The sequence below is a fragment of the Eleutherodactylus coqui genome, chromosome 3, assembly GCF_035609145.1.
Source record: "Eleutherodactylus coqui strain aEleCoq1 chromosome 3, aEleCoq1.hap1, whole genome shotgun sequence".
NCBI classification, from domain to species: Eukaryota; Metazoa; Chordata; class Amphibia; order Anura; family Eleutherodactylidae; genus Eleutherodactylus; species Eleutherodactylus coqui.
The window spans coordinates 289,507,107-289,526,718 of NC_089839.1; the positions used below are offsets into that span (position 1 = coordinate 289,507,107).

General features: G+C 42.1%; 1 pseudogene; it reads right to left on the minus strand.

The window, feature by feature from the left end:
• Window positions 1-9,358: 9,358 nt before the first annotated feature.
• Window positions 9,359-19,612, minus strand: part of LOC136620318 (methylcrotonoyl-CoA carboxylase beta chain, mitochondrial-like) — a 171,018-nt pseudogene continuing 160,764 nt past the window's right edge.

Sequence of the window (19,612 nt, forward strand, 5' to 3'; positions counted from 1 at the left end):
ATCATATTGACTCACATGGAACACGTTGACAATACACATAAGCACAGGACAACAAAGATCACTCAGAAACATCCAGAAAGTTTAACACATAAACTTCTGTACACTACAGCTGCACCCGTAAATGTACAATTCAGAAAACAAGTATAAACAACACCTCTGAAACAACCTCAAACAAATGTATGAAGGTGTATTATACTGCGGCTGTAATGCCGAAGCAAGTAGACACAAAAGGGTGCAACAGCATTCTGGAAGTGCTAGTACAGTGATCCAAATAAGAAAGTTGGAACAATACCTTTACAGCGCCACCTACTGGAAGGCAGCATTCCTGCAAGTCAATGTCAGACCCTTTATGCAAGCCTGCAAGTCAATGTCAGACCCTTTATGCAAACCTTATAACAATGACTACAAATTGATAACCAAGCCAGAATCCATACACAGACAGCTGTTTTGGGGTTTTTACTATTAGGTGGCGCTACAGAGGTATTATTCCCTCTTCCCTATTTGCATATTTCTCAGAGGAGCTTACATGGCCTTATAAGTCTCCTCAAACACCTTCTAGGTGCTCTCCATGATACCCTGTACAGAAATCTAGAGACAGAGGCTGGAGGAGAAGGAAGAGCTACATTTTTAAAAAAGCTAAGATATTTAAAGAAGATCTGTCACTGGATTAAACCAGCGGTGCTGGCTATATGGCTCTGCAGCTGCAGCCCTGCTGACTCTATTCCCATTGATTTTCCATGCTAATCTCCGTCTGCCCACATGGGTACTGCTTAGGTCTGGCTCCCAGATCTGTCAGTCTGTCAAGTGGGTAGTTGTCACTGCTCACTGTCAATGGGTGACATCGACGGTCAATCAAGTCCAACATCACCTGTTAACAGTGAGTGTTTAGGACGGCCCACTTGACAGATTCAGCATACCAAGAGCCAGACCTAAGAAGAGCCCTTTAGAGTGAAAAGAGGGGATTATGGAAAAAAATACACGTGAGGCCGCGGTTGAAGTGCTATGCAGCTAGCACAGCTGCTTTTCCTCCCATGACATATCCTCTTTAATTGGCACTCTGCTGTGATGTTTAGGTTTTTTTTAAATTTGATACTTAAAGGAGTTATTGCAAGATAGACTCTTATCCCATAGCCATAGAATAAGTGATAAAGTCTCATTGGTGGGCGTTTAAGTGCTGAGACCTCCACCGATCCTGAGAATGGGGGTCCTGTGTCCCCCTCTGCTTCTCACTGTGAGCTTACTGCACCACCTACAGTGAAGAGGAGATTGAATGGAGCGGCAGTCACGCATGCGCAGTGCCGCTCCATTCATTCAAGTGGGGCCTTCTAAGGCTTCTGGGCCTGGTTGCGGTGGCCAATAGGAGGCAGTGCCCAGCCATCATTGAAAGACTGCTGGGGTTGAAGAGAAGAGACTGACAGCTTTCCTAGGTGAGTTAATCTTTTTTTTTTTTTTTTTTTACGGCTTGCTATGAATTTCAGGGAAAGGCTTATATTTCAAGCCCTTCCCCGAAAATCATCGCTACAAACACACTGCTTTCAATGGGACCGCAGCAGTGCCGGCACCATTGAAAGAAATGGGAAAGCATCACGGACTTTTGCCCCAGCTGTGGCAGAGGATTCCTTTATCCTCGTGGCCCCGCTGGGGTGAGGGAATCCCCTGCCACAACTGTCACAGCTGTGTTAGGGGAGAGCAATGCTCTCCCTATTGTTTTCAAAGGGGCTAGCGCTGCTGCCGCTGGCCCCATTGCAAACAATGGGCGATATCGCCCATTCCATTTTGCAATGCGAGATTACAGTGAAAACATTGCAAATGAGAATGAAACCATTGAAAATCATTGGTTTCATTATCATGTGTTTTCACTCACTCTTGCATCGCAAAGCTATCACATAATAAATACATCCACATTAGATGGGAAAATCCAGCGATTTGAGCGACTTCCAGCAAGGCCTGGTCATCGGTGCTGGAATAGCCAGGTCAGGATTTCACTGCCAACCACGTGGGGTTTACTCGTATAGCAGTGAGGCGAGTATACAGAGAATGGCGTGATCGAGAAAAATATCTAGTGAAAGGGGATCCTGTGGATGGAAGCAAATCACCACTGAAAGGGGTCAGAGAAGGATGTCAGGAATCACTCAGATGCACAGGCGCTGCACAGTCAAGAGCAACTAAATACAACACTGGGGCTCAACCAACGTATCCAAACGTACAACTTGACAATCCTTAGTATATATTGGCTATAACAGTAGATGACCAGTTCCAGCTCCATTGTGTCTTAGAGATTTAGGCCCAATGTCCACGGGTGGGTTTGATTTGCAGGATCCATGAAGGGTCACAAATCAAGCCACCCATAGGGAAATATTCTGATTTGATTTGCGGATCCTTGGATGCGATAATCAAATCGCAGCATGATCCATCTCAGTGTGGTTCCTGCACGGATGGCTTCCGTTGAAGTCAATGGAATTGTGGATGGACCGCAGATTCCGTGGGAGAGCAGGAGTTTAAAAATAAAAAGTACTGCACATGTGCCTCGGCCGTCGCTTCCACACACATCGGCAGTAAAGAAAATGCAAGACTTGGACAAGTATGCAGGGACCTCGGCCACAGGCAGGGTCGTATTCTGCTGCGGGCTCCTGCATGCGGAATTCGACCTTCCCGTGGACATTAAGCATAAGGAAGTTGAGACTCCAGCGGGCAAAAGAGCCTAAAAAATGGATCACTGATCAACAGAAAAACATATCTTGGTCAGATAAATCCAAATTTCTGTTGCACTGGGCTGATGAGAGGTCAGAATTTGACACAAGAAGCATGAATTGATGGACCCTTCAATAATTAAGGATGGTGGAGGTGGAGTAATGGTTTTGGGAAGGTTTTCTTGGTACCCTCTGCATTTTGTGATACTTCTGGATGGATGCCATGATGAATTGTTGCAGTTCTAAAGGTAAAAACAGGACCACCGTGATACTATATGGGGGTCTCTAACAGAGTGTTAATTCAGTATGATGATGGTCTGTGGTAGATATGGGGAAAAAATGCAAAGTATACAATGATGCACTGATGCAATGATATATGGGATCAGCGGATGGGTCACCCCATTACTAAGCAGGTTTGCCCTTCAGGACAATACAACAGTCATTAAAGTTCCAACAGGGGTTGTCGTCCAGCTTTGCAAAAGTCTTGAACAGCAAATTAAGGATAAATTTGATTTGGATGGATGAATAGACCAAGGAAACCCATCGGCTGCTCACAGACGTCCAGCAGAGTCCAAATGTCTTAACTATCAATACAGCAGTCCATGCGGCTTCTCCGTAGGAAGAACATAGAGGATGTAAGACATGGCAGCCCATATTCCTGTGTTAGATGTACAGGGTAGCAACATAGAATTTGCATGACTTTAACTCCAACAACTTATCATTGTGCCCAGAGGTGTAACTTGAAGCTTCTGGGCCCCAATGCAAAACCAGTAACAGGGCCCCCAACTAAAATGCTTTATTCATAGTACTAGACTCCGTATATGGAGAAAAGAGACCTTATGGGCCCCCTGAGGCTCGTGGGCCCGGGTGCAACTGCATCCCCTGCAACCTCTATAGTTACACCAGTGATTGTGCCCCCTACTTGTAAAGAAGCAATGCCAATATATTTCAATGCAAGTACTGTAATTGTTTATATTAGATGCAAAAAAACTAATTACTTTACATTATACTGTATAAGAAAAGTCTGCATTAAAATTTTTAATTAATTGAAAAAACATTTCAGACTATTAAAAAATTCTATATTGAAATCTATCAGCTGTGAAGGTTCTGGTTCAAGAACCAACCTGTAACTATTGTGATGTCACTGCAGAATGTATTGACTATTGTGATGTCACTGCTGAATGTATTGACTATTGTGATGTCACTAAGGTCTGCATTGTCTATTGTGATGTCACTGCGGAATGTATTGACTATTGTGATGTCACTAAGGCCTGCATTGTGATGTCATCGGTCTTGGGGTATATAATGTGGTGTTGGACTCAGACCTGTCACTCATCAGTTGGATGTGACCGGTAAGTACTCCATCATTATTGATCCCCATCCCCAGTCTATTTAACCTGTTATGTTAGATACCTTGAATTATTCCCTGGCCTCATTAGGTGTTACAATTACTATTAGTCAAGTATTAATATGTTATTAGTATTAATATATCAGTAGTATATAAAGAGTAACTTTTGACATGTCAGAGTGATATGTCAAAAGTTTTGATTCTGTGGCTCTCGCTGCTGACAACCCCGCTAATCACTGAAATGAAGGGGCTGCAGAGTTCGCATGAGGTCTTTGCCCCTTCGGCTGTCATTATTGTTTGTCGGCAATGCTCAAGAGATGAAGATGAGTGCATAGATGTCTATAGAAGTCTGTGTGTCCGTCGTCAACTCCAGAGAAGAGCCAATAGGCAGTATAGACACCTGGATGGGCACAGTGCTGGGGTGTGCATTGCAGCCCTTTCATTTCAGCTATCAACAGGGGTCTCAGCAGTGGGACCCCCTCTGATCAAAACCTTTCACTTGCCACTCTAAGATGTTAAATGTTTTTAAAAAGTGCAGTCACTCCATAATTATCAATATAGCAGCCTGTGCGACTTCTCCATAGGAAGAACACAGGATGTAAAGCACGGCAGTCTGCATTCTGTGATAGATTTGTAGGGTAGCAGCACTAAATCTGCATTACCTGTAACCCCGAGAACTTAGCATTATGCTCCACACTTGTAAAAGGGCATTCCAATAACTTTAATATCAATTTAATACAGGCCTGTAATTCCTTATATTAGTCCAGGTTCACCAAAACTTATCATTATGCCTAGATAACTTAAGAAACATTGCCAGCAAGTTTAATGCATGTTTGATACAGGACTGTACAGATTCATCAAAAGTTACATTATATAGTGAAATTCAGAATTTAGTTTTCAACTAATATACAAAATATTTCAGGCCACTAAATGTTATATAGAAATCTATAAGCTGTAAAGGTTCTGGTTAACCAACCTGTAACTACAGTGATGTCACTCTGGCGTGCATTGTCTATTGTGATGTCACTATGATCTGCATTGTCTATTGTGATGTCATCGGTCTTAGTATATAATGTTGTGTTGGGTTCAGACCTGTCACTCATCAGTTGGATGTGACCGGTAAGTCGGACTCTCACCAATAGTTATAGCTAGAAGCATTGTAATGTCACAGTAGTCTCATCACATGTAAAGTTTTCCTTTAGGTTTTCTTCATCTGTTGTTTTGATCTTCATTCTAGGTCTTTCTGTTGGTTTCGACATTGTATTTATTATTACTTTGTTGCTTTAACGGTTAGCGATTTGTCTTGCGTAGGAACTAGAGGTGATCAGTCCCATTTTACCGTGACTATCCCCTAGTCTTCTATAAAGGACACTAGTGCAGTACAGCACCCGGCAATCAGTCATCATGCCGTTTTGGAAGAAATCGAAAAAATATCAACTCCCTCAGATTTATAACAACAAAAATCTGAGCGGAGAAATCTACTCTCTGGATGACCCAAACATCGCTCTCCAGAAGTATACAGTCATCGATTGCGAGAAACATCTCCCGACTCGCAAACTGAAGGTTTACATTGCCACCTGGAATATGGAAGGCAGGGTGAGAAGAACTACACAATACTTATTACTGAGCCCCATAACCGTAGCGAGCTGTAGTTTGGTAAATTGGACCAGTAACCAAGTCTCTATGGATTGCAGTTGACTATCATATAATCAGGTCTTATCCCACCCCAAGCCAAAATCCTAGGCTCAAAACAGTTCCTACACCCACTGCAAACTACCAACCTACATCACTGCCCCTGATGCAAAGTCTGCAACCCCGGCCATAGTCTACCTCAGTATTGTACCGACTGCAGACAATCAATTCTCACTTTCTATGAAGTAATATTAAACTCCAAACTGAGCCGCTACAACTATTTGTATGTTATCTAGAAGATGATAATTTGGTTGGCACTTAGTTGTAACCATTATTAATTAAAATGTGTTTATATTGAGCAGAAGTTTCCAGAAAACTTAGAAGATCTGCTGCTGCCTTCCGATGACGATTATGGAAATGACATTTATGTTATAGGAATACAAGAGGGATATCCCAACAGGTAAGTCTTCACATAAGTTATCCCCTATCCACAAGTTAGCACTCCATTCGCTTTCAATAAAACTGTGAAGATAGCCAAGCAGCACCCGGTCAGCTATTTCATCAGCCCTATTGAAATGAATGGAGCGCCGACCACGCATGCAGCCTCACAGTGACGAAACAGGGGACACACGAGACCCTCATCCCCAAGAGTGGTGGGGGTCAGAACTTGTATGGGAAAAACACATTCATTTGAATTCAAACAAGCAATTTTTTACTTGGACCGAAAGTCTGAGTTTCAAAAATTGCTGCTTGTCCTATTCTTGTCCGATTCTTGAATGAGAATAGTACATGTGACTGTCCAATATCCCGCACATTAGACAGCACACGGATGGAGTGTATACGTGTAGCCCAATGTAATCTGCATCCAACAATCTTGGGCACACCTCGCACTCAGCTGTGTGAATATGGCCCAAGTCTGCTGTTAGACTGCGGGACGACCAACTCAATATCTTTCCCAGCGCCCCACAATCTTTGCTGTAGGGTCACTTCTGCATTATCTCAATGTACCTCAAGGGTTATACTGTAGAGCGTCTGACCGATGATTTGAGGCTCTTAATCTGATGTCATCTTTATTAATATCTGTATTTGATTTTGTGTTTTCTTGCAGACATGAATGGGAGCAAAAAATCCAGCAGACCCTCGGACCCAATTACATCATGCACCATTCATCTGGGCATGGGGTCCTATATATTACCATGTTTATACGAAGGGAATTGATCGGGTTTTGTTCAGGTATTTTCCTATTTCTTTCATTTACATGATTATGTGTCAAAGTGTCCTGTTAACTTTAGTTGAGTTAGTTGGAACACCTCATATACCCCTTGTAGAGTCTTGTACCCCCCACTGACCCATCTTCTTATGTTTAATTGCTTTATACAGAAGTCGAACATGCCCACGTAACAACTAGAAAATTCCACTACATAAAGACCAAAGGAGCCTTGGGTGTAGCGTTTAACATCTTTGGAACATCATTCCTTTTCATCACAACACATCTTAGATGTAAGTATTTGGTACTAATACATTACTATGTAAAGCACTACTGTTTGATGATAAACTTATAGGAGTATTCCCATCTTCAACACCAACTGCCAGAGATAGCTGCGTTCAAGCGCTCGGCAATCTGCGGTGGTCCTATTCACTTCATTAGGACTACCGGAGATCGCCAAGTGCTTGAACTCAGCTATCTCAAGTGGTCCCATTGAAGTAACTGGTGTGGTGGTGTGACTATATGGTCTCCTCCTGTCAAAAATTTGAAACCTGCTGGTGACAAATTTTTTAGATGGGTAGGGGTTCCAAGAATCACACCCTCACAGATTTAAAAGTTATCCCCTTGTCTGTGGATAGGGGTTTACTTGCCAAAATGAGAATACTGCTTTAACTACATTGGATGATGCAAACAGATCTGTGCTATGAGTGTTTTTGGTGCAGAGAATTCCAAGAAGCCACATTTACTAATATGCATATTTTTGCTTGCAGTTGGAGCAGTCCACAAAAGACTTCAGGATTATAAGATCATAACTGAACGCCTTCAACTGCCCCGAAAAATAGAGACCAGAACCGACTTTAATGCCTGTGAGTGACTTTTATCTGCCTACCTGACTTATCGCTTTCAGTTTGATGCTTTCATGTAGACTAATTATGTGTCTTGTTTATATATTTCCACAGTTGACGTCACCACCCGTTTCGACCGTGTCTTTTGGTTTGGGGATTTAAATTTCCAACTCAAAGAAGAAAGAAGAACTGTTGAATCTCTTCTGCACAACATCAATGGAAGAGATATGTCCAGTCTAATACAGCATGACTCCCTAAATGAGGCCAAAAACAACGGCTCCATATTTAGAGGGTTTAGAGAACATGCAATTGAATTCCTCCCAACCTATAAATTTGATATTGGAACGGACAATTATGACACTTCGGAAAAGCAGAGAATTCCATCATATACGGATAGGGTGCTCTATAAAACCCCAAATGATGTAGGTGTGCAAGTCCTTAAATATGATTCTTGCCCCATTATTAAAACATCGGACCATCGACCCGTATATGGCATTTTTGAAGTTGGGCTCAGGCCTGGCACAGATGAGTAAGTATGGTTTTGTTGCATGATATTGGTGGGATCCTTTCATAACCCACCATTATGACTGGGGTGTTATAACCAAAGCTCAGACTTTAAGGCAGCTGGTTATACCACTGGATGGTTACCTCTAATATTATCATATGTCTTACATCAATATCTTTCTCACTACAGAATCCCCTTGGCTGGTGGAGACTTTGCCCGCAACATCTCTTTAGCGGGCAATAGGAGGAACTAAATATAAAGATCAAATATAGAGCTATTCAGGAGAAGACAGCAAGGTAGTGTATTCCTATATAATCCATGTTATATCGTTTAGTCTCAGATGACCCGTTGGGTGTTTGTATGTCTTTAGAATATCTCCATCACTAATTTTGATTCTCTATTAGGTCTTGTGACCAGGAAACAGGAATGTCCCATCAAACACAGTTTCCTCAATGATCTGTCTTCTCCCACAACCAAATATCAAACCACCTTTCATCAGAGCTTGAAAGATGACTAAAAGCTCTGATTCCAACCATCTGTAGATAGATGATATCTACATCTAATGGTCATCCGTCCCGCAGCACACCTTGCGAAGACAGCACTCCCTGTTATTGGAGTGTCCATTGTTGCTGATAGAAAGGTAATGTCCACTGGATGTATCTTCTCCTTATCTTGTAATACAACCCAGATGACCGATATCTAATGGGATTGTTCATTTCTCTCCTCAGAACAAGTCAGCGAATATTCATTCAAATATCAATGCCAAAAACAACCATTGGCAGAAAATACCATCATAATAGTCTTAGAGCAAGACTACAACATCAGTCATAGAAGACCTCAAAGTGGTTCCCAGGGCATCACTAGCAGCCAGAAGACCAGGCCCAGAAGAGGAGGAAACATCATCTCTTCTTATGCCTCTGGGAAACCATATATTATACCTCTTCCCGAGGATCATGTATTATTTACCATCAACATTATGGGCAGCACGGTGGTCTTGGATCCAAACTGGACTAAAGTGGTTCCCAGGGCATCACTAGCAGCCAGAAGGCCATGCCCAGAAGAGGTGGAAACATCATCTCTTTTTGTGCCTCTGGGAAACCATATATTATACCTCTTCCTGAGGATCATGCATTATTTACCATCAACATTATGGGCAGCATGGTGGTTCTGGATCCAAACTGGACCAAAGACAACATCTACATGGAGTTTGTACTTTCTCTCCGTGCTTGCGTGGGTTTCCTCCGGGTACTCCGGTTTCCTCCCACACTCCAAAAAACATACAAATGTGTGCAGATCATGCATTATCATCATATTTTGTACCATCAAATTATTTACCATCATATTTTGTAATCTGCAAACATTTTAAATAAATCTTTTAAAAATCTTAGAGAGTCACTGGTGTTCATTAAAGGGTTCATTGTGCTTCTGCAGTTTTACAGCTACTGTGATATTGCCTCCTATGAACAAGAAACGGGAGGATTCAGAGTCTCTCCAAGGCCAGGAGGGTAGCATCTCCATCGACTTGCTGTTTACTGTAACTTGTTAAACTCCAACTAACATCAGTAGTCTGGCACAGATACAACAAGATAGGGTGGTGCGAAAGGGAGGATTCTTGGGGTATTCCGGACAATCCACAGTCCAAATTCTTTGTGTGATGCCACTCCTGGCAACCCTCTCTCCTACTTTATATCGGTAAACACTCATGCTTCTTGTGCCATTTCTCTTGCCAAGCAACGGTATTTCTCTCTCTCACTTAATACTTAGTGGTAGCATTGGCCCCAGGCCAAGCAGAAGGGAATCGTTCAGCTTTCTCCATTCTCTCCACACACAGACCGATTAGTTTCCATGGGGTTTACTCACTGACTTGCAGAACTCCTTGCACTAACTTCTGCTCATTTCCAACTGCCTTAGACTGCCTTGCATAGCATCCTTGCAAACACATATATAAAAATTGTCACATTACACACAAAGTGAAACATTTTCCAGACATAACCCAGACATTAACCCATTCAATCCAGCAGAGATGCAATACACTTGGCTCAAATCCATACCATGCATAAAATACTGACAAGACAATGGCACGAGACAGACATATAACATTATGGAGGGGCCCCACTAACTCTGGGCCACTACGTTGGCTGTTCTATTCACGTGGTAGAATTTGTTTTTTGCAAACTTTATGACATCACTTTTAAAACAAGCAGCACACCTGCTGTCTTCTATGGTGCAGTTTTTTTATCTAGAAGACCCTGTGTGGGCTTTATTTTGTTTTCAGTGACACCCCTGTGCTACTATTGAACCCTCTGTACACTATCTTACCAATTCTAAAACTGCAACACAGGTTCACTAGACAGCGTGAACCTGTGTTGCAGATGGAGAATCGGCACATACTTATGTCAGTCCATTGTCCTCAATAACATCATGCGCATGCACAGAATCCCCATGTGCAGCGCAGGTGCAGTCTATCTGGAACACATGGCATCTCCAGCACCAGGCATCCCAACATCATGATGGTTGTATTGGAGCAAAGAACAGGGAAGAGAGTCTGGATGAGATAGTGAATTGGAGGCTCAAATAGCAACCTGCATTCCATGTGGAAAGTGTGGAAAAGAAAATCTTTCAGGCTTGGTCTCTCTAGGGAACAACATAAAGGTGCAGTTAGTTTCAACTAGAAGTCCCATATCTTATGATAGGATTACTTTGCATTGATCCTGTACATATGTAGCATTCCTTAACATGACTGGCACATCGCGATAACTCAATTTACAGCATTGTGGTACATCTGAGAAATTTTCTAATTTCACCCTTCAGATCTGCATTCCTCTGCCGCCTCCTTACAATGTTCTGTCATATTTTGCCTTCACCACGTCCTCAGGCAATTTTGCCCCATGTCATAGAATGGTAGAGTTCGAAGGGACCTCCAGTTTGTCCTGCTTAATCAAACTATGGTATACACCTGACAAGTGTGATAGATTCTGGCTTTGGCTCATAATTCCCAGTCACTGTTACAAAGCTTGTTAAAAGGTCTGACATTGACTTGTAGGAATGATGCCTTCCAATAGATGGCGCTGTAGAGGCATTGTTCCATCTTCTTATTTGCATATTTCCCAGAGGAGCATGGATGGCCTTGCAAATCTTCTCACCCACTTTCTAGGTGCTCTCCCTAAGGAGAAACAATACGCTTCATTACCCACGAACACTATTAGTAATATTATCCCATTCCACAATATACATTTCCGTGGGAAGGCCTGAAAACAAGGTTTGTAGAGGACAAACAATAATTAATTATTTTTTATTTCCCCTTCTGTGATACCAGCCTTTAATTCAGGCAACACAAAGTCAGACCAGTCATGTTGTATCCCGTGGGGTGAGACAGTGCAGTGGTGGAGATCGCACCATATGATGATGTTTAACCCATTAGAGACCACAATACACCTTTTCACAGACCTCACTAATGGGCTTTAAACCTGCACATACATCTTTTGAATGTAGTGGCTTTGCTGAATACTGACCGACGCGCCCCTGCTCTAACAGCCAGGAGAGGAGAAAAACATGCGAACCTTGTAGAGCAAAAAATTCTCTTCCAAATAGAACAAAAATGAAAAAAAATAAAAATGGAGTACATTCCGATTTTCGCCTTTGAAAAAGGGAAAAATTTGCAAAAAAGTGTTTTTTTGCCATTTTTGACTCATTGTATCTTAAGAGCTATGCATCCTTTTGGGTCCATAATGTGAATAATGAGAAACATTTCTATGGAGTACACATTGATAAATCCATAGCGTAGTTGGATTGCATTGATTATGAGTTATTACTGCTTAAAATATGAGTTATTTTGCGCAATAGAATTTTTCAGCTACTTTAACATGCAATGGTGGCAGAATGATGATAAGAGTGGCAGTCTGAGGAGCTTAGCTGGATTCAGCACCAAAAGTTCTCCTAGTGTGTGAAGTTTCATTGCTCTAGAGTCATTGGAACTGGCTTGGGAATGGATTGAAATCGCCCCTTTAATCACATGCCAACCGCCTAGATTAAGACCTGTAGGCTGTAATCACATGACAACCCCCTAGATTAAGACCTGTAGGCTGTAATCACATGACAACCCCCTAGATTAAGACCTGTATCTTGTGAACCAAAGCACTTTGAAGCCTAATATTCTGGCTATCTTAGTTTAGGGTCACGGTCTATCTTTGTGCAAAGTTTCATTGAAATCTGAGATGGCTGACCGGGAGCGTTGGTTGAACTGACACGGAGGGACCCTGTTGGCCTACGTGACCAGGGCCAATTTTTAAAACCTGACATGTTTCACTTTATGTGGTAATAACTTTGAAATACCATTACTTATAAGTGATTCTGAAGTAGATTTTGGTGGCATAATTTAGTTTATATCAGTGGTATTTTGTCTGGTACGATTAACATTTACCATATGTCCGCGTTATGTCCGCGTTACTTTACAACTTTCCTATTTATGAGATGAGCTGCCTGACTTCAGAGAGGGGGAGGGCACAACCGTGCTTTGTTTGCTGCGACTGGCTGCCACAGTCATCATATGCCAGGAGGAACCATGCCAGTTGGTCCACTGGCAAAACTCTGTGATCTGAGCGATCATTAGACTCTCAGATCTAAATAGAGAACACAGTAACCAAGTGGCACAAAAAATGGGATACTTGTTATTTTCTGTCCTAAATTCTACCATATGCATTATGGAAATGAGGGCTTCCACCCATATCAACCAAGAAGGGGAGTAGATGATTTCCATAACTTGCGATAATCTGCCACGCGGCAAGGATAGAGTAGAAGGTTTTTCTTAATTTTAGACACAGGGCCGGGAAACGTAGATAGCAAGGCCAACTCAGGAGCCATAACACATAGCAAAATAAACATATGTCCTTCCATAAGGGGGCGTTTCCACCAAATATAGAGCATTGTGCCTGAAGAAGGCCTCCAGCAGAGGTTGAAACCTAAGGGTGTTTTGATACACACCGGAATATTGTGCAAGACACTGCAGAATAATCCACTGTCAAAATGTGTATTTTGCAACAGAATTGCCAAAAGAACTGAGTCAATTTCAAATCGGCATCAAAATCATATGGGATTTACAGGACCAGTTACAAAAGAACGATTAGAAAATTCCTAAATATTGTGATTTCATGCTAATCTAAAATATTTGATAATCTGGAAAGGATCTGGTCTCTGTGATGTCGCTAAAATGAATTTCCCCATCTACAGTGAGATTCAGTCCCATTTGGGAACAGGCACAGTAAATACACGGCACATATACGGGGGGGGGCAGTCATGTTACCGTCGGGATTCCCTGCTATGGCAGAGCTGCAGGGTCATACTAGACCCTAGCCTGCTTTCCCAGTGACTAATATCACTGCAGGGGATGTTTTCCTCTGTAACTGGTGCCAGGATTACAGAATTCTTACTGAAGTATTAATATACCTGCCAGATTTGTGCTTTCATTTGCAACATCCAATTTTGGAATAAGAGCTGAAGTGTGACTGGCTGCCACATGCAACGATACAGTAAGACCCAAAGCTTAAATACCTGTTTAGCTGCGTGCTGAATTCTTTCTCGTCCGTCCAACCTTCATCTTTCTGATCACTCCATGACAACCTGGTGGCATCCAGAAGACCAATTCTTGCATTTGGCCACAGGAACAAAAAATTTGGCTCATATGATCTCCCGCACTGTAAAAAAAGTTGAAAAATCAAAAAGTTTTATCAAACTGCATACAGCGAGCAGTTCTGGGATTGTTTAAAGGGCTTTGCTGGGACAAAACTATTGATGACCAATCCTCAGGATAGGTCATTAATAGTTGATCAGTATGGGTAAACCACTAGGAATCACCACTGATCAGCTAACTGAAGTGACAGCGGCATTTAGGTGTGCTCCACTGTCACTGCAGTCCATACCAGGCATTGCGCCATACATCGTAAGATGGCTGTGCCTAGTATTGCAGCTCAGTTCCAATCACTCACAGGCCATGTAACTAATGAATGGAACATCACAGGCCTGAGAAGGCGGCCCAGCACTCATTCAATCAACTGATGAGAGGAGCTCCTGAGTAGCGGACCCTGACGATCAACTATTGATGACCTACGGTGAGGATAGAACATCAATAGTAAAAGTCGAAGAAAAACTCTAACTTGAGCAGCCACAGCAAATGATGGCAAGTTACTTGGTGAAGACATTTTAAAAGGGATGTCAAGGATAAAAAATAAATAATCGGTCGGCTTTTTAGCAGAAACAGCACTACTACTGACTATGGGCTTTGGCCAGTACTGCAGCTCAGACTCAGTCACTGAAAGAGTCTGAGCAGTAATACCAGATCGCTCATAGACAAGACTGGCACCGTTTCTAGGATCAAAAAAGGAGACTCTTTTTCCTAATCTTGGAAACCCTTTTAAAAGAAACACTAAACCTAGAAAGAAATGAGAAAAATCATGTTTTGGGCAGCTGCTAATAAGGGAACGCAATTTAGTTTGAGGGAAAGGCTTAGACCCCATTTACACTGACAGATGATCGCTCAAACGATAGTTTGAGTGAGAGTTTTGAGCGATCATCTTTGCATAGTCTATAGTAGCTAAGTAGCTACTTAAGAGCCATACAGGCGGAGCGGGACACCTCCACTAACGTTTGGCGAAGAATACAGCTGTTCCGCATAAGCTGTGAACTACCAGCGGGACAGAATCGCCGGGAAAGAATCTTATCGGCGCTGCCGACTGTGATAACAGCCTGCACCGCTGACAACAGTTCATCGCTCAAATCACGAAAACTAGAACTGAGCGATGAACGACTCGTACACGAAAACTGCGCGATGTCCGTGCATTTGGACACAACGGTTATCGCTCAAAAGACAGCTTTGAGGGGTGCAGCTGACCATTCAATAAAATAATACATCCCTCGGCTCCCTGTCACCTCACCAAACAGCACCATAACAGTTTATGTTCCCATCCGGTGGTGACAGAGTTCATTTAAATGTAAAGATAGAAATAATGCCCTGTAGTTTTTCATACCATGGCAAATCTCTCTCCACCAAGGGAACCCCCAATCACAACCGTAATTTTGGGAACCGTGGCACAAGCTACAGCAGCGATCATGGAGGCCTGAGCTTTTAATCTGTTTGTAAGCTGTTCTGCCTGTAAAACAAAAGGGTTATAGATTTAATAGGGAAATGTTCTGAGGAATATAAAGAGTGGGTTTTTACCACATGTCCAACTAAGACCTCACCTTTGACACACTTGGAGGTAAGAGACTCTGAGAAGTTGTGTTCTGGAGAAACAGTAGAGGAATATTGCGCTGGTTGCAGAGCTGTACAAAATGGCTTCCTTTCAGAGAGGCATCATGGGTCAGGTCTCCATTACTAGCCACAATTCCTACCAAGTTACTGAAAGTGAAAACAAACTGTGCAGAACCCATATATTGCAAACCTGAAAACAATAAGGTATTAACAAAAGAAATATTGCATCCAGCCCCTACGTACAAGAATAGAACCACTATAACACTGCCCCCTACGTACAAGAATAGAACCACTATAATACTGCCCCCTACGTACAAGAATAGAACCACTATAATACTGCCCCCTATGTACAAGAATAGAACTACTATAATACTGCCCCCTACGTACAAGAATAGAACTACTATAATACTGCCCCCTACGTACAAGAATAGAACCACTATAACACTGCCCCCTACGTACAAGAATATAACTACTATAATACTGCTCCTATATACAAGAATAGAACCACTATAATACTGCCCCCTATGTACAAGAATAGAACCACTATAATACTGCCCCCTATGTACAAGAATATAACTACTATAATACTGCCCCCTATGTACAAGAATAGAACCACTATAATACTGCCCCCTATGTACAAGAATATAACTACTATAATACTGCCCACTATGTACAAGAATAGAACCACTATAATACTGCCCCCTATGTACAAGAATATAACTACTATAATACTGCTCCTATATACAAGAATAGAACCACTATAATACTGCCCCCTATGTACAAGAATAGAACCACTATAATACTGCCCCCTATGTACAAGAATAGGACCACTATAATACTGCCCCCTATGTACAAGAATATAACTACTATAATACTGCCCCTTATGTACAAGAATATAACTACTATAATACTGCCCCCTACGTACAAGAATAGAACTACTATAATACTGCCTCCTATGTACAAGAATATAACTACTATAATACTGCTCCTATGTACAAGAATATAACTACTATAATACTGCTCCTATGTACAAGAATATAACTACTGAAATACTGCCTCCTATGTACATGAATATAACTACTATAATACTGCCTCTTATGTACAAGAATATAACTACTATAATACTGCCCCCTATGTACAAGAATATAACTACTATAATACTGCCCCCTATGTACAAGAATATAACTACTATAATACTGCCCCCTATGTACAAGAATAGAACCACTATAACACTGCCCCCTACGTACAAGAATAGAACCACTATAATACTGCCCCCTACGTACAAGAATAGAACCACTATAATACTGCCCCCTATGTACAAGAATAGAACTACTATAATACTGCCCCCTACGTACAAGAATATAACTACTATAATACTGCCTCCTATGTACAAGAATATAACTACTATAATACTGCCTCCTATGTACAAGAATATAACTACTATAATACTGCCCCCTATGGACAAGAATATAACTACTATAATACTGCCCCCTATGTACAAGAATATAACTACTATAATACTGCCCCCTATGTACAAGAATATAACCATATAATTCCATAGTCAGCTTTGAATTCTAGGAACCTGCTGCCATCTACCAGTCGGCTGAGAATCTGCAGGCAAAATATCAATGGATAACAAGTGGGTTATGCAGCCATGTAAATGGTCACTAGTAAATACAGCATACAACTTCCTCCATCATGGCAATCTGCGGCGGAGGGCAAAAATCGTACAAATGCACAGTAACCGTTCAGTTTCCACATGAGCCAATGACTGAACGACCAATGAGAATAGCGCACTTGTTCAGTTTCGGCCGGCATATAAATCAACACTGGCTTCTCGTTGCGTTTTCTGACTGTTCAGTATTTCACATAAGAGTATGAAACACCGAGCGAGAAGCTCACAATTCCCGATGATGATCTGCCCGTCTGGACAGGCTGCATGAACGCAAACAAGTTGGTGATGATGTCATTACACCAAAGGGGTTTCCTTTCTCTTAAACAACTAGTGACCCATCAATAGAATGGGTTATCAACAGCAGTTCAGCAAGCGTCTGCCAACCAGGACCCCAGACGATCAGTTTTTAACCTAGCCAGTTGTCACCCTGTATGGTGCAAGAAGCAAACAGCGCTATACACTGTGCAGTGGCCCGGCGTGGTAGTGCAGACATAGCTCCCTAGTCAGTTATCATAATGCTGACAGGTAAACCCCCTAACAGACCAGATCCCATAATGTACTGCAAGGTCATAAAAACATTAATTTTTTTAACCTGCAGTACAGACAACTCACAAGTGGAGTTTGCATGTGAATGGAGTATATATGACATCATTACTCAGTACTATATGTAGATTTATCCTGTAACTGTTTAACCCTTTACTTTCTCAGTCGCCTTATAGGGGGGCACAGGAACCATGAGCGTCCATCCCGAGCCAGCACTTAATCCCAAGGCTAGCCCCCACACTTGTGGTTATGTTCCCCAATGAAGGTTACAAAAAAGAGATTTTACAGTAAACACAAAAAAAATCATCTTTTTAGGGCCCATGACCCCAGGGTTATCCATCTTATTACTCACCAGTTTAACATCCAGAGTGTGCCTGTAATCTCGAGGCGCCAGTCCCACTAACTCTTCAGTGTTGTATAGAGGATCCTCAAACTGTGCTGCGCCCTCCGGTTCTGGGTCAAAATTTAAGGTGGAAATAAATCATATGGACGCGGCTGTACGCTTCAGGCTCGGTGGGCGCAAAATGATCAACACAACCGCTGACTCTGGGCAGAGATGGGAGACGCAATACTTAAGACATGGGAACTAATGGCCATCGGTATTCCAACATCACCCTCTTCTGTTTATAGGGTTATAGAGCAGCCACACTCACAGTCGCCATTTATATTAGTGAGCCATGCATCAGAAAGATAGCAACATTCACTATGAAGGGAGTCGCACAAAGTATAAAGCGTTTTTACCTGGAATGCATCCTTGCTCCCCCCAGGTCTTCTGCAGTGACATCTTCTCCAGTAGCAGCTTTAAGTAGTGGGGGTCCAGCTAAGAATATAGTCCCAATCCGGTCTACGATAATTGCCTCTTCTGTCATTGTTGGGATGTAAGCGCCCCCTGCTGTACAGGAGCCACACACCACAGCCACCTGCAGCACATCCCACATCATAGGAGAATGGTATAAGGAAAGACCAGTTATATAGAGATTTAGATGCACGCGATTTAGTGATTATATAGAATTTGAAAGGGATTGGTGGTCCCTGATCTCCCCTAATGTTAGGGACATTATGAGGATCTGTACATGATGTGCTGCTCGTACCTGAGGGATCTTTAGAGCGGACATTATAGCTTCATTATAGAAGGTCTTCCCACCGTGCTTCTTGTCGGGGAACAGCTGAGCCTGAGGACGGAAGACAGCAAGTATATATTTTATTAGTTATACACACCTTAAGGCGTTAACATATGTTAATCATTAGAAAAAAATGGATTATACCTACCTGATAATCAGGTTTCCAGTAGTCTCCACGACAGCACCAATTGAGATTGCCTCCTCCTGATAGGACAGGAACAAACTGAGAGGTTAAAAGCTCCCCCCCTTCCCCACTTTCCTCAGTGGATTCTAACGAATTGCCGGGGTAGGAGCTCAACTTAAATTTTTTTTTTTTTGTTAAATAAAATTATATATTATATATATATATATATATATATATACTAGCGTACCCGTCGCGCGTTGCTGCGAAGACAGACATACATACATACTTCGTTTTTATATATCTAGATGACGGCAGCAGCGACCACTGAGGTTTTTTAGGCCGCTGCTTCCCCCTTGCAGGCTGAATAAAATAGCCGTTGGGTGGAACATCCAATTTATCCGGCTGCTGTGGCTTCTTGGGAAGATAGCCTAGTACATGTTTGCCCACTTCCAACTCCAATGGAGACTGACTGTAAATGGCTGGCGTGCTCTAGTATTTATGGTTTCAAGGTCTATCTATCTATCTATCTATCTATCTATCTATCTATCTATCAGGGTTATTGCATACAGTCTATCTATCTATCTATCTGGGTTATTGCATACAGTCTATCTATTTATCTATGACATCAGGAAATGAGAGAATTAGATTTTGTAGGCCGCTGCTTCCCCCTTGCGGGCTG